Source organism: Gossypium hirsutum, chromosome A11, assembly GCF_007990345.1.
Source record: "Gossypium hirsutum isolate 1008001.06 chromosome A11, Gossypium_hirsutum_v2.1, whole genome shotgun sequence".
Lineage (NCBI taxonomy): Eukaryota > Viridiplantae > Streptophyta > Magnoliopsida > Malvales > Malvaceae > Gossypium > Gossypium hirsutum.
Window position 1 is genome coordinate 35,753,113 of NC_053434.1, and position 19,608 is coordinate 35,772,720.

General features: G+C 38.4%; 2 non-coding genes across 2 annotated transcripts; both read left to right on the forward strand.

Moving 5' to 3' along the window:
- The first annotated feature begins 10,997 nt into the window (after positions 1 to 10,997).
- LOC121210471 (small nucleolar RNA R71) lies at positions 10,998 to 11,104 on the forward strand. The gene has a single exon (XR_005905587.1). It is a non-coding gene; the product is annotated as a small nucleolar RNA R71 (small nucleolar RNA).
- Positions 11,105 to 19,184: 8,080 nt separating this feature from the next.
- LOC121210472 (small nucleolar RNA R71) lies at positions 19,185 to 19,291 on the forward strand. Its single transcript, XR_005905588.1, has one exon. It is a non-coding gene; the product is annotated as a small nucleolar RNA R71 (small nucleolar RNA).
- The last annotated feature ends 317 nt before the right edge of the window (positions 19,292 to 19,608 follow it).

Here is a 19,608-nt window from a genome sequence, read left to right on the forward strand (position 1 = left end):
TGAAAAATGAATAATCAAATGAATCATGAATGGGAAGAGACTTGGAGAAAATATGTTCTCCATTTCACAAAGCATTAACATCACTTGTATTTAAAGTTGATCAACTTCTTGTGGATCAAGACTTTGTGCACATAATCTCTTAAAGAAATCTGATAGGTCTGTAATAACACTTAGCACTTTCTTTTCTACAACTCTTCTAAAGCATATAAGAAGCAAATTTTGCATGAGAATGTGACATTCATGACCTTTTCGGTTGCCCAAATCTCTTTCAAATTCATGCATCGAAATATGTTTGATTCCTAACCATCGGGTACCTTTAAGTTTTTCATAATACAGAGGAAATTACCTTTTTCCTTTGATGCAAAAGTGTAACAAGCTAGTGGTAGGTACTCTTTCTCATTTCTCATTTTTGAAGGAAGATAATTTCGGATGTCAATATCTTGCAGGTTCTTGCACGTCTTGGTATTATCTTTACCCCCGTATGAGAGATAAAAAAGGGTCCTAATAACATTATAACATATGTTCTTCTCAATGTGCATGAAATCCAAGTTATGTCGAAGAAGATTGTAACACTAATAAGGCCAGTCGAAAAATATGCTCCTATTCTTCCATAAAGTCTCGTTTTCATTTATGAGATTTGCTTCATCTCATTGTACCACCGATTCTTCAAATTCGTTAAACAAATTATACCCTTCATCTACATTGTGTTCTACCGACCCTTTTGATCAAGTTCTTCTCTATCCCTATTTTGGGTTTTTCCATAAATGAAATTGATACCTTCAACTTCCCTAAAGATATCTTCCTCGAATCATGGTATAGGAACTACCCTATACTCTGTAGTGCCATCAAATTCACGACTCTATTTCTGAACTGGGTGTTCAGCTAGTAATCATCAATGGTGACCCATATAATAGAAATTCTTACCATACCATAGCCATCGAGATTGAGTTTTTTCAGCACATATCAGGCAAGTAATAAGACCTTTTGTACTCCACTTCAAAAGTTTAGCGTAGCTGGGAAATCATTGATCGTCTAAAGAAGACAAGCCTGTAAAGTGAAAAATTCAAAAATTGATACCTCAAAAGCATCAAATCCTGTCTACAGTTGCTTTATATAATCAATTAATGGTTGCATGTAGACATCAATATCATTGCCGGGTCCTTTCTTACCAGGGATAACCATTGATATATCACCGATGATTGCTTCATGCATGCCCAAGGTTCCAAATTATAAGGAATAAGAAGTACGGGTCATGTAGTATACTTGTACTCATTGTTCAGAATGGATTGAATCCATCACTTTCTAAACCTAGCTTAACATTGTGAGGATCAGCTGCAAAATCAGGATACCTCTTATCAAACACATCCCAGGCAGAGCTATCAATTGGATGTCTCAATATACCATCTTTGGTTAATCTTTCTTTATGCCATCTCATGGATTATGATATCTTGGAGGATTGAAACAATCTTTTAACTTTGGGAATCAAGTGAATGTACCATAATACCTTAGCGAGTTTAGGAGGGCGGCGAGTACCATCAACCTGTTCATTTGGATCCAACTCTTTAGAAGACTGCTACCTTGGGATTTTACACACATCAAAACTAACCTTTTTACTGACATTGCCTCAATATAACACACAATCGTTTTGGCATTCATAAATCTTCACTTACCTAAGATTTAGCGTATAAATCATTTTCTTCGCTTCATAGTAAGTAGTCGGGATTATGTTTCCATCTGGAAATGCCTTGTTTAAAAACTCCAATAAGCTTGTCTAAGATTTTGTTGACCATCCAAAAAGTGCTTTTACGTCGTAAAATTGAAGTAAGAATGAGATGCATGAGAACGTAATGCAACCAGGATAGAGTTATAACACCTCTTAACTCGTATTCGTCGCTGGAACAGGGTTACGAAGCATTACCAGAACTTTCAGAATATTTTTCTGATAATTCCTATAAATTACTATTCATTAAACGAGATCATTCAAAACGTCACTTAATTAGACCCTTGAGGCCTAATACGAGCATTAGAATCGAGTCAGGACTTAATCAGGAATTCTAAGAATTTTTTACAAGATTTCAAAAATTTTCTAACTTACGAGGCTGACACGCTCGTGTGACCCTAGGACACGCCCGTGCTATAGAGCATGTTCGACTTCATGTAACTTCTCTGACTTGTGCACATGGCCATGCCACACGCCCGTGTGCTAGGTCGCATGGTCAATTAATTCATTTCGAAATTAGGTGCAGGTTTCACACGGCCAAGACACATGCCTATGTTCTAGGCCATGTAGCATACACGCTCGTGTCTCTACCTGTATGCTCAATTCTGAGCATTCTATTTTCTTAAATTTAAGGTGCAGGGGACACACGGCCTAACCACACGCCCATGTACCTGGCCATGTGTCACACACGGTCTAGACACACACTCGTGTGTCTATCCATGTGGACGAAATAAAGCCATTTCTAGTTTCATTTCTCACCCAAAATCACACCAATGACCTGCACTAAAACTCAAAATCAGGAATTCTAAGAAGTTTTTACAGGATTTCAAAAATTTTCTAACTTACGAGGATGACACGCTCGTTGACCCTAGGACACGCCCGTGCTATAGAGCATGTTCGACTTCGTGTAACTTCTCTGACTTGTGCACATGGCCATGCCACACGCCCGTGTGCTAGGTCGTGTGGTCAATTAATTCATTTCGAAATTAGGTGCAGGTTTCACACGGCCAAGACACATACCTATGTTCTAGGCCATGTAGCATACACGCTCGTGTCTCTACCTGTATGCTCAATTCTGAGCATTCTATTTTCTTAAATTTAAGGTGCAGGGGACACACGGCCTAACCATACGTCCATGTACCAGGCCATGTGTCACACACGGTCTAGAGACACACTCGTGTGTCTATCCATGTGGACGAAATAAAGCCATTTCTAGTTTCATTTCTCACCCAAAATCACACCAATGACCTACACTAAAACTCACATCCATTAACTAGTCAATTCTAGCATTCAAATTAAACAAATTCTATCATTCAACATGACATACCATTACATACATACATGTTCATAATCTTGCCTTAGTTTAGTCCATATGTTAGACATAATTTGATCAACTACTTAACACATATATAGCTACCATAATATGACATTACAAATATAACAAAACAAACCATTACTAGTCATTTCAATGGCTAGATTACAAGCATCATTTACATTTATATGCTAATATGGCCAATATAACCTATACATGCCATTACAACCATAATTGATTTACCATATATACCGATATAGGCCAATGGATAGTGTGAGTGATCTCTGCCAAGCTTCCAATCCAATGAGCTTTCGATTTACTATAAAACAGGGAAATAAAACTAAGGAAGCATAAAATGTTTAGTAAGTTTGTATAACATTGTACTTAACTTACCATTCTTTCTATTTTGAGGTAACTATGGAAGGCACGTTCATTCAATTTGACCTCAAGCCCCACATATATCGTCATTGCCCTTGTTAGTCATATATTCCATAATAACATCAAAAACATGTACGGGCTCAATAACAATCAAGTTTCCAAGCACATATGCTTTCCACAACATGTATAATTCACATTGCTATATCTCAAGTATATTTTCATATAACATATATCGAGTTTAGATTATTTCATATCAAAGCTTTACACATTTTACTAGAAATATTGGTACATGATATTCGTGACAGGTTTTAAAGATTTATGAATCAATCGTTCTTAAGACTAACTTATTATCACGATTAAGGCAAGTGTACCTATCGAATAGTAGTATAGTTCAGCAAGACCGAATTTTCAAACCCAAAAGAACCACGAGTACTAGTATTTACTTCCTTTTTATTATCTAGCCTAAAAATTAAGAGATTTGGTTATCTAAACTAATTACTAAACTAAGAATGCACAGAAAGAAAATTTGTGAAAATACTTTTGGGAAAATTCAATTGATTAAGACAATACCTAAAGAAAATCCACCTAGACTTCACTTGTTATTTAACTCTAAATCAGACGATTTATTCATTTGACTTGATCCGTAGAAATCCCTAAGTCATATTATTATCTCTCTCGAGACTAATAACGTCTAACCCTAGGTTGAATAATTGAAATCTCTTTCTAATTAACACCCTAGAATTGCATTAACTCGATCTATGGATTCCCTTATTAGGTTTCACCCTAATCTGGCAAAATTTTATCACCCTATCTCTAGGCATGCAATTCTTAGACAGGGTCTATTCCTCCTCTGAATAAGATCTTAACTTGAATCAATATCCTGGAATATCAAAACAATAATTAAGAACACATAATTATGAAAAAGTCAAATATTTATCATACAATTCAGATAACAATAAAAAGATCCGTCTTAGGTTTCATTCCCCTTAGGTATTTAGGTACATCTCAAAAGCATAAAGATAATAGAACACAAGAAAACCCAAAACTCCTGAAGGAACTTGAAGGGAGATCTTCAGTCTTGATGACGAATCTGGCTTCTGAGATGGATCAATTGGCTTTCCTTAAGTAATTCCTTACTTCCTACTCTGCGTCCCCCTCTTAAGTGCCTTCTTAGGTGTTTAAATAGGCTTTAGAATGCCTAAGAGCCCCCAAAATTGACCTTTTTCGAAGAGGGTTATACTTGGACTCGGTAGGGACACCCCTTTGTGACACGCCTGTGTGCGATTACTCTAGCCCGTGGTCAAGGCTGTTGAATAGGCACAGACATGTAGTATACCCGTGTAAGTCATGCTTCAATCCTGCCAAAGGGACACGCCCGTGTGACACGCCCGTGTGAGAAAGTCCAGGCCTTGTTGATATCCCATGTAGGTCTATTTTCTCTTTTTCGGCCCGTTTCTCACTCTTTTTACTCTACTATGCTCACCTAAGAATAAAACATGAAATTAAAGGATTAGGAGCATCGAATTCACCAATTCTAAGGAGAAACCATCCATAAATGTGCTAAGCATGGGATACAAATATGTATAAATTACAGTTTATCAAATACCCCCACACTTAAGCATATGCTTGTCCTCAAGCAAAATCCTCAACTCATAATCAAAATAAATTCTTCTCAATTTATAATCCCTATCAATAATATCTCAAAATAATCCATAAGTATTCATACATTTAGAATTCAACTAAAAGTACATCAAAGTTTCAAACATTCTAAGTTGAGCATTTTATCACGAAAACATAAGTGTCTCCCCTCATTTAAGTGATTACCTTTGATCAAAATATCACAGAGTTTAACATCCTCACTAAAGATTCACTCAAATCACTCAAGGTGTTTAAGGACATCAATTAAGGCACTCATTAGTCAATATGAAAAGCTATTGCCATAGGCTTACTTGAAAATCAAATCTCCATCACTATATATTGAGTTGATACATCAATCAAAAAGGTCTTTTAGAGGGTTGTAACGTGGCTTTGGTTAGGGGGTGTGGTCACAAGCTAAAAGAAGATGTTAGAATCGAGATTGAATTGAAAAATTACCTAGCTAGAAAAATAACTAGTCATCAGTTAATACAAGTGAGCTTCTTTTTAGAATATGGAATTAACACTCAAGCTCAAAAATGACGAATTACTACTAATATGTATGTAAGTATTTTTTTTTTAGAACAAGTCAAATATTTAGAAGAACAAAACATAACTAAGCAATTTATTCAAATCAAATCTCGACAAAAATAGGGATCAAATTAGGGGATTTCAACAATAATGGTTTATGGGTTAATATTGAAGGTAAATCAATTAATGGCTTGTTAGGCTCAAAAGGGGTTCACTAAGGGTTAATTATAGAGGTAGGCTTTTGTGGAGTGAGTGGGATAAACCTAAGTGTCTTTATCATCTTGACATATCAAATCAAATGGTGTGGTCTTGACATGCATAATCAAGCAAGTTCTAGAATAACAAATCAAAACTGACGCACTCATAATGAAAGTGAGCATGAAAGGAATAAAATATGCTCTAAAGGTTCAAGATCTCACAAAAATTATGACTTTTTGATGTTTAAACTTATGAATTTCAACTCAAGATAATACCTAAACTTAGGGAAACAACCTAAAAGTTTTTAATTCTTCAAAAATCAACTCATCATGCTTGATTCCCTAATGTCTTAAAGTTTAAACAATCAATGCATAATTGCCTATGTTTTAATTCAAGACATATCAATAAAAATCATAAATTAATTAAAATTCATTCTAATAGTGACATGATTGATTCACGTGAGAATAAGACAAAATTCAGGGATTTCTAATGATATGATATGAAAGACCCCCCACACTTAAGATGCACATTGCCCTCAAAGTACAAAGATAGATATATTGAAAAGTATAGATATATAATCATAAGAGAGGGAGAGAGGTGAAGCTTCCTGAATGATGAATGGACTCTTTGAATTGGAGTTATGGAGAATAATCAGCCAAGGCAATGATGAGAGTGGAGGAGGATACTCCTGTGGTCCATAAGTCCTGCGCAAAAAGAATATTATATCTGGTGGTGGCTATGGTCTTGGTCGAGCAGGACATGGCAGTCGTGGAGAACCTTTCCCAGTGGAGTTTTTGGTTCCTATACAATGATGAGCGTTGGGGCTCTTTATAACTGTGATAGAATTAGGAACTTTTTAGGGAATATAATGAAGCATAATTACTCATAATGAAATAGCCAAACTATAAATTATTCAATAAAAATTATAAAAACTAAAATTAAAATAATATTAAAGGAAAATGAAATAAAAAGTACTTAATTAAGATAAATAAAGATAAAAGTGAAAATAAAAATAAAAAATAAAAAGTTTTTAAACATCGTCATCGCCGGATGGTTCACAAGGTGGTGGTGGCGATGAGATGTGGAAGTGCTGACAAATCTGATGTAAAGTTGGATCAATGTGATCAAAGTGCTGAAAGCATTGCTGCTCAAATCGTGTAAGGCACTCAGAGATGTTAGAAAATGAGGCCGCCGCATGAACTGGACGATGGATGGGTGGTGGCTGAGACGATGGGTCCTCATGACGTGGAGGGACATCATCAGTAATGTCCTCTGGGTCCTCTTCTTCGGTGGACTGGACGAGGCAGTACTGAGGAGGGTAGGTGCCATATCGTTTCTCGATCATCCTCATACTTAGCATAATCGAGATGCCCTGTGGGGACATCTGGCCGATGAGAGTGAGGGAAGATGATTGTGCTGCTATATTGAGGAGCCCGAAGTGCCGAGCCAGTCAAGTCACATAGGGCCCGATAGAGATGACCCCTCTCCTATGCCGCTCCGTCTAATGGCGGATGGATAGGGCGATTAAGTAAGCAAGGTTGAGGACGTGCCCATTCGTCATGCTCCATAAGAAATAGGCGTCATGGGTGGTGACGACGCTGGTGCTCTCTCGTCTCCCTGTTAGAGTGTGAGCCAAAATGGTGTATAGATACCTCAAGGATGGAGGGAGAGCCGATGCCTTGGAGCGGCTAGGATCGTAGGTGGCCGAGGCAGGGATGAGGTCCCTCTAGTGTTTGGAATGGGAGTAGTAGATGTGGCGGTGGAGGGTGTTGAGTTCATTATCGTCCATGAACTCCTCCGTGTATAGCCTTAGTGTAATCCCGAACTCGGGTATGCTCAACTGGTGTACTAGACCACCAAGGCGGAACTGGACCGTTCCAGGATCATCGAAGTTTTTCATGACAGTCTGAAGATAGAACGTCGAGCAAAGTTCTAATGTGAACTCGAGATACGTCAGCTCGACGATCTCAAAGAAGAGCCCCCACGGGTTAGTCGTTAGGTGGGCTCGGACCGCGTTAGCCAAATGAATCTGTTCTAGTGCGGCCCAGTTAATGCAGCAGCCCACACCTAGGAGTCGGGCTCGTAATATCTGATGTAATTCCTCCTGGGGTCCCAAGGGAACCTGAAGGAACGGGTACCTAATCTCCATGGTCAGACCCGAGGATGACGCTGCTTCTTTTCTCTTCTTCAAAGCGGGGACAGCGGTTTTCTTTCCTCGTGAGGATGACATAGTAAATCTGAAATGAACAAAAATCGAAGTTTAACCAATATGCCCTAAGAATAGTATGGAAAATCAAGACTAAATATGAATATTTCATGAGATTTTCGTACTAGATGATACAAACTAAAACAACTAAATATATCAAGTTATAGGATTATGGGAATAATACAACGGGAACATGAATAAATGCATGTGGGTAAGCATAAATTTCATGGAAACAAGGAAAAATGAAAGAGTATAGCATAATGTAGTAACTAAAATGACAAATTTTTTATAAAATAAGCATGAGTATTTTAATGTTCTAACTATGAATATTCATTCAAAATAGTTCAATAGAGTAGAGAAATCATGAAATAAGCAAGATTTTTAAAGAAAAAATAGAGAGAAAAAAGTAAACAAACGCAAAAGGAAGGAGCTTGGGGAGTCAAAATCGGCGTTGTAGGCAATGCACGATCGTGGAGGGTAAGGCGTGTGAAGTTGCAGCGGCTAGGGTTAGGGATTTTTACGGAGGGAGATGATGAATAGTTAGGGTTTTATATAGATTTTGGGGCACACGGCCGTGGGTCACACCCGTGTTGCCTCATTTTTGCCCGTGTGTTTTGCGAATTTTGAATTTGGGCGCGTCTGACATTCGGCCCACGCCTGTGTTCTTTGGGCATGTGGGTGTACACGACCGTGTCGCACGGTCGTGTCTTGCTTCGTTCGCTTCTCCCGTGCCCGTGTTAATTTGACAGGTTCGCCTACTATTTCAAGGCACGGGCGTGTGGCACTCCCGTGTTGTTTTGGCAGGTTCGCCCACAGCCATGTCGCACGACCGTGGTGACTTATCGCTTCCTGTGTTGGGGAAAAAATTTTGCCCTGTTTTCACACGGCCTAATGCTTAGAAAGCCTGCGTTCCATGATTCAATTAGTATGTTAAATGTTAAAAGCTAAAACTTAAATAAATCATTACTGTTAGTGCTCGGGTTGCCTACCGAGAAGCGTTTATTTATAATTCTTAAGTTGGACTTACCTCTCTTCTGCATGGTTAAGGTGGTGCGAGGAGTTTACACTCCTCATCCCTACTATCAACTTTATCAACATAAGGTTTAAGACGGGTATTGTTTACCTTAAATGTGACGAATTTAGGATGAATTACCTCGACTGTACCATATGAGAAAATACTGAGTACCGTAAGAGGAATTTCTTCATTAGGTTTAGGAGTGGCAATGCGAGGATCTGTTGCATCTAGTAGTACTTTGTCTCCAACCTTAAGTTGATTTGGTGAGGTATTGAACTTGTCCTGGCTCGGTTTCAGTTTATCGGATGTTCTCAGTTTCCGTGTCCACCATTCATCTAGCTCCTCAATTTTTAGCCTTCATTCTTCATAGATAGGTCCTTTGTTGTTGTTTAAACACGGCTCATATGCGTTCTTCGAAACTGTTTCCTACATTGAGGGTTCCACTACATGATCAGTACTAGTAGAATAATTTATACAACTACCTTCGATTTTTGATGTGTTATTCGAATTACGAGCTTGAAAGGTGATTGTTTCATCTCCCTCACGAAGTGTGAGTTCACTTGTACCAACATCAATAATGGTTCTAGCAGTCGCTAAAAAGGTTCGTCCTAAAATCAAAGGTGCATTACTATCCTCTTCTATGTCTAGAACAACAAAGTCTACTGGGTATATAAATTTATCGATCTTAACAAGAACATCTTCAATGATACCCCTAGGAAAGCTAATGGTTTTATCAGCCAATTGAATGCTCATCCGAGTTTGTTTGGGTTTCCCAAGACCTAGCTATTTAAACATTTTATAAGGCATAACATTAATGCTTGCCCCTAAGTCAGCTAATGCATTATGAACATCTAAACTACCAATTAAACAAGGAATCATAAAACTCCCTAGATCTTTTTATTTGTTGGGTAGCTTATTCTGTAATATGGCTGAGCAAACTGAATTCAACTCCACATGCGACGCCTCATCCAACTTTCGTTTGTTTGTTAGAAGCTCCCTTAAAAATTTGACTGCGTTTGGCACCTGCGAGAGAGCTTCAATTAACGGTAAGTTAATATGTAATTTATTTCATAGTTTAAGTAATTTACCAAATTGTTCATCTGTACGGTCTTTCCTTGTCGCATTGGGGTATGGCACTCGTGGTTTGTACTCTTTACTTACCATTTTCTGGTCATTATGGTCCTCCTCACCCTTACCTTTACTTATTACAGTTTCCTGCCTCTACTCTGGTTCCGGTGCCACTAACCCTTCCTTATATTGAATGGTAATTGCATTGATTTGCTCCCTTGGGTTAGATTCAGTGTTACTCAGCAGGCTACCTTGTGGTCGTTCGGATATCAACTTAGGAAGCTAACCTATCTAAGTTTCGAGCCCTTGGATCGACGCTTATTGATTTTTAAGTGCTGTCTCGGTGTTCTAAATACGAGTTTCTGACACTAAGATGAATTTTGTTAGCATCTCCTCAAGGTTCAGCTTTTTCTCTTGTTGGTAGGGTGGTTGTTGGAAGCCTAGAGCTAGTGGTCTCTGATTCCCTTGGCCTCCCCATGAGAAATTTGGGTGGTTCCTCCAACCTGCATCATAAGTATTACTATAAGGATTATTTTGAGATCGAGGATTATTACCCATGTAATTTAACTGCTCGTTCTCCATGTTGTGGCCATAGGGTGGGTATTCTGAATGGCTTGATCCACCTCCACTTGCTTCGTACTACATTACTGGGTGAACCTATGAAGAACTAAGAAAACCATCAATTTTCTTATTCAAGAGTTCTACCTGATTAGAGTGCATGGTGACCGAATCGACGTTATAAACGTCAATTGTTTTCATTTGCTTTGCCCTCATGACTTGCCACTGATAGTTATTCAGTGACATCTCCTCTATAAATTCATAGGCATCTTCAGGTGTCTTATTATTGATGGTTCCGCCTACAGCTGCATCAACCATTTGTCGAGTCGAAGGACTCAGGCCATTATGAAAGGTTTGAACCTGTAGCCAGAGTGGTAACTCACGGTGAGGGCATCTTCTCAAGAGGTCCTTATATCTCTCCCATGCATCGTAGAGTGTTTCTAAATCCATCTGCACAAAAGAAGAGATATCATTACGTAATTTAGCCGTTTTAGCCGGCGGAAAATATTTTAATAAAAACTTTTCGTTCATTTTTTCCCAAGTAGTGATTGACCCCTCTGGTAACGAATTCAACCATTGTTTAATTTTATTTCTCAATGAAAAAGGGAATAACTGAAGGCGAATGGCGTCATAATAAATGCCATTAACTTTAAATGTATCGCATAGTTCCAAAAAGTTTGCCAAGTGAGCATTGGGATCTTCGTCCTGCAAACCTTCAAACTGAACAAATTGCTGTATCATTTGAATTGTGTTAAGTTTCAGTTCAAAAGTATTTGCAGCTACAGCAGGTCTAACTCTGCTCGATTCAGTTCCTGTTAAAGAAGGTTTAGCATAATCATACATAGTGCGCGGAGCAGGATTCTGATTAACAGCAATCGCAGGAGGTAGCGGATTTTCTTGGTTTTCAGCCATCTCCTCGGTTGTGGTTGAAGTATCGTCCTCTTGCTCTTCCTCTGTGTATCGCAAGCTTCGCCTTATTTCTCTTCAGTTTCTGTGAACTGTGCGATCGATCTCACTATCAAACAGTAATGGTCCTGACGGGTTTTTTCTGGTCATAAACTAGAAAAACCTGTCAGAAGACAATAAATGAAGAATTAGAAAAGAAAATAAAAATTTAAATTTAAATTTCAATAAAAGTAAAATGGCTAAAGTAATAAAAATCGAGTGTTCCTAATATCCTATTTTCCGGCAACAGCGCCAAAAACTTGGTACGTGATATTCGTGACAGGTTTTAAAGATTTATGACTGAATCATTCTTGAGACTAACTTATTATCACGATTAAGGCAAGTGTACCTATCAAACAGTAGTATAGTTCAGCAAGAACGGATTGTCGAACCCAAAGGTACCACGAGTACTAGTATTTACTTCCTTTTTATTATCTAGTCTAAAAATTAAGAGGTTTGGTTATCTTAAGTAATTACTAAACTAAGAATGCACAGAAAGAAAATTTGTGAAAATACTTTTGGGAAAATTCAATTGATTAAAACAATACCTAAGGAAAAATGCACCTAGACTTCACTTGTTAGTTGACTCTGAATCAGACGATTTATTCATTTGACTTGATCCGTAGAAATCCCTAAGTTATATTATTATCTCTCTCGAGACTAATAACGTCTAACCCTAGGTTGAATAATTGAAATCTCTTTCTAATTAACACCCTAGAATCGCATTAACACGATCTATGGATACCCTTATTAGGTTTCACCCTAATCCGGCAAAATCTTATCACCATATCTCTAGGCATGCAATCAACTCCGCTTAATTATGACAAATTTACTCTTTGACAGGGTTTATTCCTCCTCTGAATAAGAGCTTAAATTGAATCAATATCCTGGAATATCAAGACAAGAATTAAGAACACATAATTAAGAACAAGTCAAATATTTATCATACAATTCAGATAATAATAAAAAGAACAAGTCAAATATTTATCATACAATTCAGATAATAATAAAAAGATCCATCTTAAGTTTCATTCCCCTTAGGTATTTAGGTACATCTCAAAAGCATAAAGATAACAAAATACAAGAAAACCCAGAACTCCTCAAGGAACTTGAAAGGAGATCTTCAGTCTTGATGATGAATCCGGCTTTTGAGATGGATCAATCGGCTTTCCTTGAGTAATTCTTTACTTCTTACTCTACGTCCCCCTCTTAAGTGCCTTCTCAGATGTTAAAATAGGCTTTAGAATGCCTAAGAGCCACTAAAATTGGCCTTTTTCGAATAGGGTTATACTTGGGCTCGGCAGGGACATGCCCGTGTGACACGCCTGTATGCGATTACTCCAGCCCGTGGTCAAGGTTTTTGAACAGGCACGGGCATGTAGTATACCCGTGTAAGCCGTGCTTCAATCCTTCCAAAGGGACACGGCCGTGTGACACGCCCGTGTAAGAAAGTCCAGGCCGTGTTGATTTCCCACTTGGGTCCATTTTCTCTATTTTTGGCCCGTTTCTCACTCTTTTTACTCTACTATGCTCACCTAAGTATAAAACATGAAATTAAAGGATTAGGAGCATCGAATTCACCAATTCTAAGGAGAAACCATCCATAAATGTGCTAAGCATAGGATACAAATTTGTATAAATTACAGTTTATCAAATACCCCCACACTTAAGCATATGCTTGTCCTCAAGCAAAATCCTCAACTCATAATCAAAATAAATTCTTTTCAATTTATAATCCCTATCAATAATATCTCAAAATAATCCATAAGTATTCATACATTTAGAATTCAACTAAAAGTACATCAAAGTTTCAAACATTCTAAGTTGAGCATTTTATCACGAAAACATAAGTGTCTCCCCTCATTTAAGTGATTACCTTTGATCAAAATGTCACAGAGTTTAACACCCTCACTAAAGATTCACTCAAATCACTCAAGGTGTTTAAGGACATCAATTAAAGCACTCATTAGTCAATATGAAAAGCTATTGCCATAGGCTTACTTGAAAATCAAATCTCCATCACTATATATTGAATTGATACATCAATCAAAAAGGTCTTTTAGAGGGTTGTAATGTGGCTTTGGTTAGGGGGTGTGGTCACAAGCTGAAAGAAGATGTTAGAATCGAGATTGAATTGAAAAATTACCTAGCTAGAAAAATAACTAGTCATCAGTTGAATACAAGTGAGCTTCTTTTCAGAATATGGAATTAACACTCAAGCTCAAAAATGACGAATTACTACTAATATGTATGTAAGTATTTTTTTTAGAACAAGTCAAATATTTAGAAGAACAAAACATAACTAAGCAATTTATTCAAATCAAATCTCGACAAAAATAGGGATCAAATTAGGGGATTTCAACAATAATGGTTTATGGGTTAATATTGAAGGTAAATCAATTAATGGCTTGTTAGGCTCAAAAAGGGTTCACTAAGGGTTAATTATAGAGGTAGGCTTTTGTGGAGTGAGTGGGATAAACCTAAGTGTCTTTATCATCTTGACATATCAAATCAAATGGTGTGGTCTTGACATGCATAATCAAGCAAGTTCTAGAATAACAAATCAAAACTGACGCACTCATAATGAAAGTGAGCATGAAAGGAATAAAATATGCTCTAAAGGTTCAAGATCTCACAAAAATTATGACTTTTTGATGTTTAAACTTGTGAATTTCAACTCAAGATAATACCTAAACTTAGGGAAACAACCTAAAAGTTTTTAATTCTTCAAAAATCAACTCATCATGCTTGATTCCCTAATGTCTTAAAGTTTAAACAATCAATGCATAATTGCTTATGTTTTAATTCAAGACATATCAATAAAAATCATAAATTAATTAAAATTCATTCTAATAGTGACATGATTGATTCACGTGAGAATAAGACAAAATTCAGGGATTTCTAATGATGATATGAAAGACCCCCCACACTTAAGATGCACATTGCCCTCAAAGTACAAAGATAGATATATTGAAAAGTATAGATATATAATCATAAGAGGGGGAGAGAGGTGAAACTTCCTGAATGATGAATGGACTCTTTGAATTGGAGTTATGGAGACTAATCGGCCAAGGCAATGATGAGAGTGGAGGAGGATACTCCTGTGGTCCATAAGTCCTGCGCAAAAAGAATATTATATCTGGTGGTGGCTATGGTCTTGGTCGAGCAGGACATGGCAGTCGTGGAGAACCTTTCCCAGTGGAGTTTTTGGTTCCTATTCAATGATGAGCGTTGGGGCTCTTTATAACTGTGATAGAATTAGGAACTTTTTAGGGAATATAATGAAGCATAATTACTCATAATGAAATAGCCAAACTATAAATTATTCAATAAAAATTATAAAAACTAAAATTAAAATAATATTAAAGGAAAATGAAATAAAAGTACTTAATTAAGTTAAATAAAGATAAAAGTGAAAATAAAAATAAAAAATAAAAAGTTTTTAAACATCGTCATCGCCGGATGGTTCACAAGGTGGTGGTGGCGATGAGATGTGGAAGTGCTGACAAATCTGATGTAAAGTTGGATCAATGTGATCAAAGTGCTGAAAACATTGCTGCTCAAATCGTGTAAGGCACTCAGAGATGTCAGAAAATGAGGCCGCCGCATGAACTGGACGATGGATGGGTGGTGGCTGAGACGATGGGTCCTCATGACGTGGAGGGACATCATCAGTAATGTCCTCTGGGTCCTCTTCTTCGGTGGACTGGACGAGGCAGTACTGAGGAGGGTAGGTGCCATATCGTTTCTCGATCATCCTCATACTTTGCATGCTCGAGATGCCCTGTGGGGACATCTGGCCGATGAGAGTGAGGGAAGATGATTGTGCTGCTATATTGAGGAGCCCGAAGGGCCGAGCCAGTCAAGTCACATAGGGCCCGATAGAGATGACCCCTCTCCTATGCCGCTCCGTCTAATGGCGGATGGCGACGGCGATTAAGTAAGCAAGGTTGAGGACGTGCCCATTCGTCATGCTCCATAAGAAATAGGCGTCGTGGGTGGTGACGACGCCGGTGCTCTCTCGTCTCCCTGTCAGAGTGTGAGCCAAAATGGTGTATAGATACCTCAAGGATGGAGGGAGAGCCGATGCCTTGGAGCGGCTAGGATCGTAGGTGGCCGAGGCAGGGACGAGGTCCCTCAAGTGTTTTGAATGGGAGTAGTAGATGTGGCGGTGGAGGGTGTTGAGTTCATTATCGTCCATGAACTCCTCCGTGTATAGCCTTAGTGCAATCCCGAACTCGGGTATGCTCAACTGGTGTACTAGACCACCAAGGCGGAACTGGACCGTTCCAGGATCATCGAAGTTTGTCATGACAGTTTGAAGATGGAACGTCGAGCAAAGTTCCAATGTGAACTCGAGATACGTCAGCTCGACGATCTCAAAGAAGAGCCCCCACGGGTTAGTCGTTAGGTGGGCTCGGACCACATTATCCAAATGAATCTGTTCTAGTGCGGCCCACATCTAGGAGTCGGGCTCGTAATATCTGATGTAATTCCTCCTGGGGTCCCAAGGGAACCTGAAGGAACGGGTACCTAATCTCCATGGTCAGACCCGAGGATGACGCTGCTTCTTTTCTCTTCTTCAAAGTGGGGACAGCGGTTTTCTTTCCTCGTGAGGATGACATAGTAAATCTGAAATGAACAAAAATCGAAGTTTAACCAATATGCCCTAAGAATAGTATGGAAAATCAAGACTAAATATGAATATTTCATGAGATTTTCGTACTAGATGATACAAACTAAAACAACTAAATATATCAAGTTATAGGATTATGGGAATAATACAACGGGAACATGAATAAATGCATGTGGGTAAGCATAAATTTCATGGAAACAAGGAAAAATGAAAGAGTATAGCATAATGTAGTAACTAAAATGACAAAATTTTTATAAAATAAGCATGAGTATTTTAATGTTCTAACTATGAATATTCATTCAAAATAGTTCAATAGAGTAGAGAAATCATGAAATAAGCAAGATTTTTAAAGAAAAAATAGAGAGAAAAAAGTAAACAAACGCAAAAGGAAGGAGCTTGGGGAGTCAAAATCGGCGTTGTAGGCAATGCACAATCGTGGAGGGTAAGGCGTGTGAAGTTGCAGCGGCTAGGGTTAGGGATTTTTAGGGAGGGAGATGATGAATAGTTAGGGTTTTATATAGATTTTGGGGCACACGGCCGTGGGTCACACCCGTGTTGCCTCATTTTTGCCCGTGTGTTTTGCGAATTTTGAATTTGGGCGCGTCTGACATTCGGCCCACGCCTGTGTTCTTTGGGCATGTGGGTGTACATGACCGTGTCGCACGGTCGTGTCTTGCTTCGTTCGCTTCTCCCGTGCCCGTGTTAATTTGACAGGTTCGCCTACTATTTCAAGGCACGGGCGTGTGGCACTCCCGTGTTGTTTTGGCAGGTTCGCCCACAGCCATGTCGCACGACCGTGGTGACTTATCGCTTCCTGTGTTGGGTAAAAAATTTTGCCCTGTTTTCACACGGCCTAATGCTTAGAAAGCCTGCGTTCCATGATTCAATTAGTATGTTAAATGTTAAAAGCTAAAACTTAAATAAATCATTACTGTTAGTGCTCGGATTGCCTACCGAGAAGCGTTTATTTATAATTCTTAAGTTGGACTTACCTCTCTTCTGCATGGTTAAGGTGGTGCGAGGAGTTTACACTCCTCATCCCTACTATCAACTTTATCAACATAAGGTTTAAGACGGGTATTGTTTACCTTAAATGTGACGAATTTAGGATGAATTACCTCGACTGTACCATATGAGAAAATACTGAGTACCGTAAGAGAAATTTCTTCATTAGGTTTAGGAGTGGCAATGTGAGGATCTGTTGCATCTAGTAGTACTTTGTCTCCAACCTTAAGTTGATTTGATGAGGTATTGAACTTGTCCTGGCTCGGTTTCAGTTTATCGGATGTTCTTAGTTTTTGTGTCCACCATTCATCTAGCTCCTCGATTTGTAGCCTTCATTCTTCATAGATAGGTCCTTTGTTGTTGTTTAAACACGGCTCATATGCGTTCTTCGAAACTATTTCCTACATTGAGGGTTCCACTACATGATCAGTACTAGTAGAATGATTTATACAACTACCTTCGATTTTTGATGTGTTATTCGAATTACGAGCTTGAAAGGTGATTGTTTCATCTCCCTCACGAAGTGTGAGTTCACTTGTACCAACATCAATAATGGTTCTAGCAGTCACTAAAAAGGTTCGTCCTAAAATCAAAGGTGCATTACTATCCTCTTCTATGTCTAGAACAACAAAGTCTACTAGGTATATAAATTTATCGATCTTAACAAGAACATCTTCAATGATACCCCTAGGAAAGCTAATGGTTTTATCAGCCAATTGAATGCTCATCCGAGTTTGTTTGGGTTTCCCAAGACCTAGCTATTTAAACATTTTATAAGGCATAACATTAATGCTTGCCCCTAAGTCAGCTAATGCATTATGAACATCTAAACTACCAATTAAACAAGGAATCATAAAACTCCCTAGATCTTTTGATTTGTTGGGTAGCTTATTCTGTAATATGGCTGAGCAAACTGAATTCAACTCCACATGCGACGCCTCATCCAACTTTCATTTGTTTGTTAGAAGCTCCCTAAAAAATTTGACTGCGTTTGGCACCTGCGAGAGAGCTTCAATTTACGGTAAGTTAATATGTAATTTATTTAATAGTTTAAGGAATTTACCAAATTGTTCATCTGTACGGTCTTTCCTTGTCGTATTGGGGTATGGAACTCGTGGTTTGTACTCTTTACTTACCATTTTCTGGTCATTATGGTCCTCCTCACCCTTACCTTTACTTATTACAGTTTCCTGCCTCTACTCTGGTTCCGGTGCCACTAACCCTTCCTCATATTGAATGGTAATTGCATTGATTTGCTCCCTTGGGTTAGATTCAGTGTTACTCAGCAGGCTACCTTGTGGTCGTTTGGATATCAACTTAGTAAGCTAACCTATCTAAGTTTCGAGCCCTTGGATCGACGCTTATTGATTTTTAAGTGCTGTCTCGGTGTTCTAAATACGAGTTTCTGACACTGAGATGAATTTTGTTAGCATCTCCTCAAGGTTCAGCTTTTTCTCTTGTTGGTAGGGTGGTTGTTGGAAGCCTAGAGCTAGTGGTCTCTGATTCCCTTGGCCTCCCCATGAGAAATTTGGGTGGTTCCTCCAACCTGCATCATAAGTATTACTATAAGGATTATTTTGAGATCGAGGATTATTACCCATGTAATTTAACTGTTCATTCTCCATGTTGTGGCCATAGGGTGGGTATTCTGAATGGCTTGATCCACCTCCACTTGCTTCGTACTACATTACTGGGTGAACCTATGAAGAACTAAGAAAACCATCAATTTTCTTATTCAAGAGTTCTACCTGATTAGAGTGCATGGTGACCGAATCGACGTTATAAACGTCAATTGTTTTCATTTACTTTGCCCTCATGACTTGCCACTGATAGTTATTCAGTGACATCTCCTCTATAAATTCATAGGCATCTTCAGGTGTCTTATTATTGATGGTTCCGCCTACAGCTGCATCAACCATTTGTCGAGTCGAAGGATTCAGGCCATTATGAAAGGTTTGAACCTGTAGCGAGAGTGGTAACTCACGGTGAGGGCATCTTCTCAAGAGGTCCTTATATCTCTCCCATGCATCGTAGAGTGTTTCTAAATCCATCTGCACAAAAGAAGAGATATCATTACGTAATTTAGCCGTTTTAGCCGGCGGAAAATATTTTAATAAAAACTTTTCGTTCATTTTTTCCCAAGTAGTGATTGACCCCTGTGGTAACGAATTCAACCACTATTTAATTTTATTTCTCAATGAAAAAGGGAATAACTGAAGGCGAATGGCGTCATAAGAAATGCCATTAACGTTAAATGTATCGCATAGTTCCAAAAAGTTTGCCAAGTGAGCATTGGGATCTTCGTCCTGCAAACCTTTAAACTGAACAAATTGCTGTATCATTTGAATTGTGTTAAGTTTCAGTTCAAAAGTATTTGCAGCTACAGCAGGTCTAACTCTGC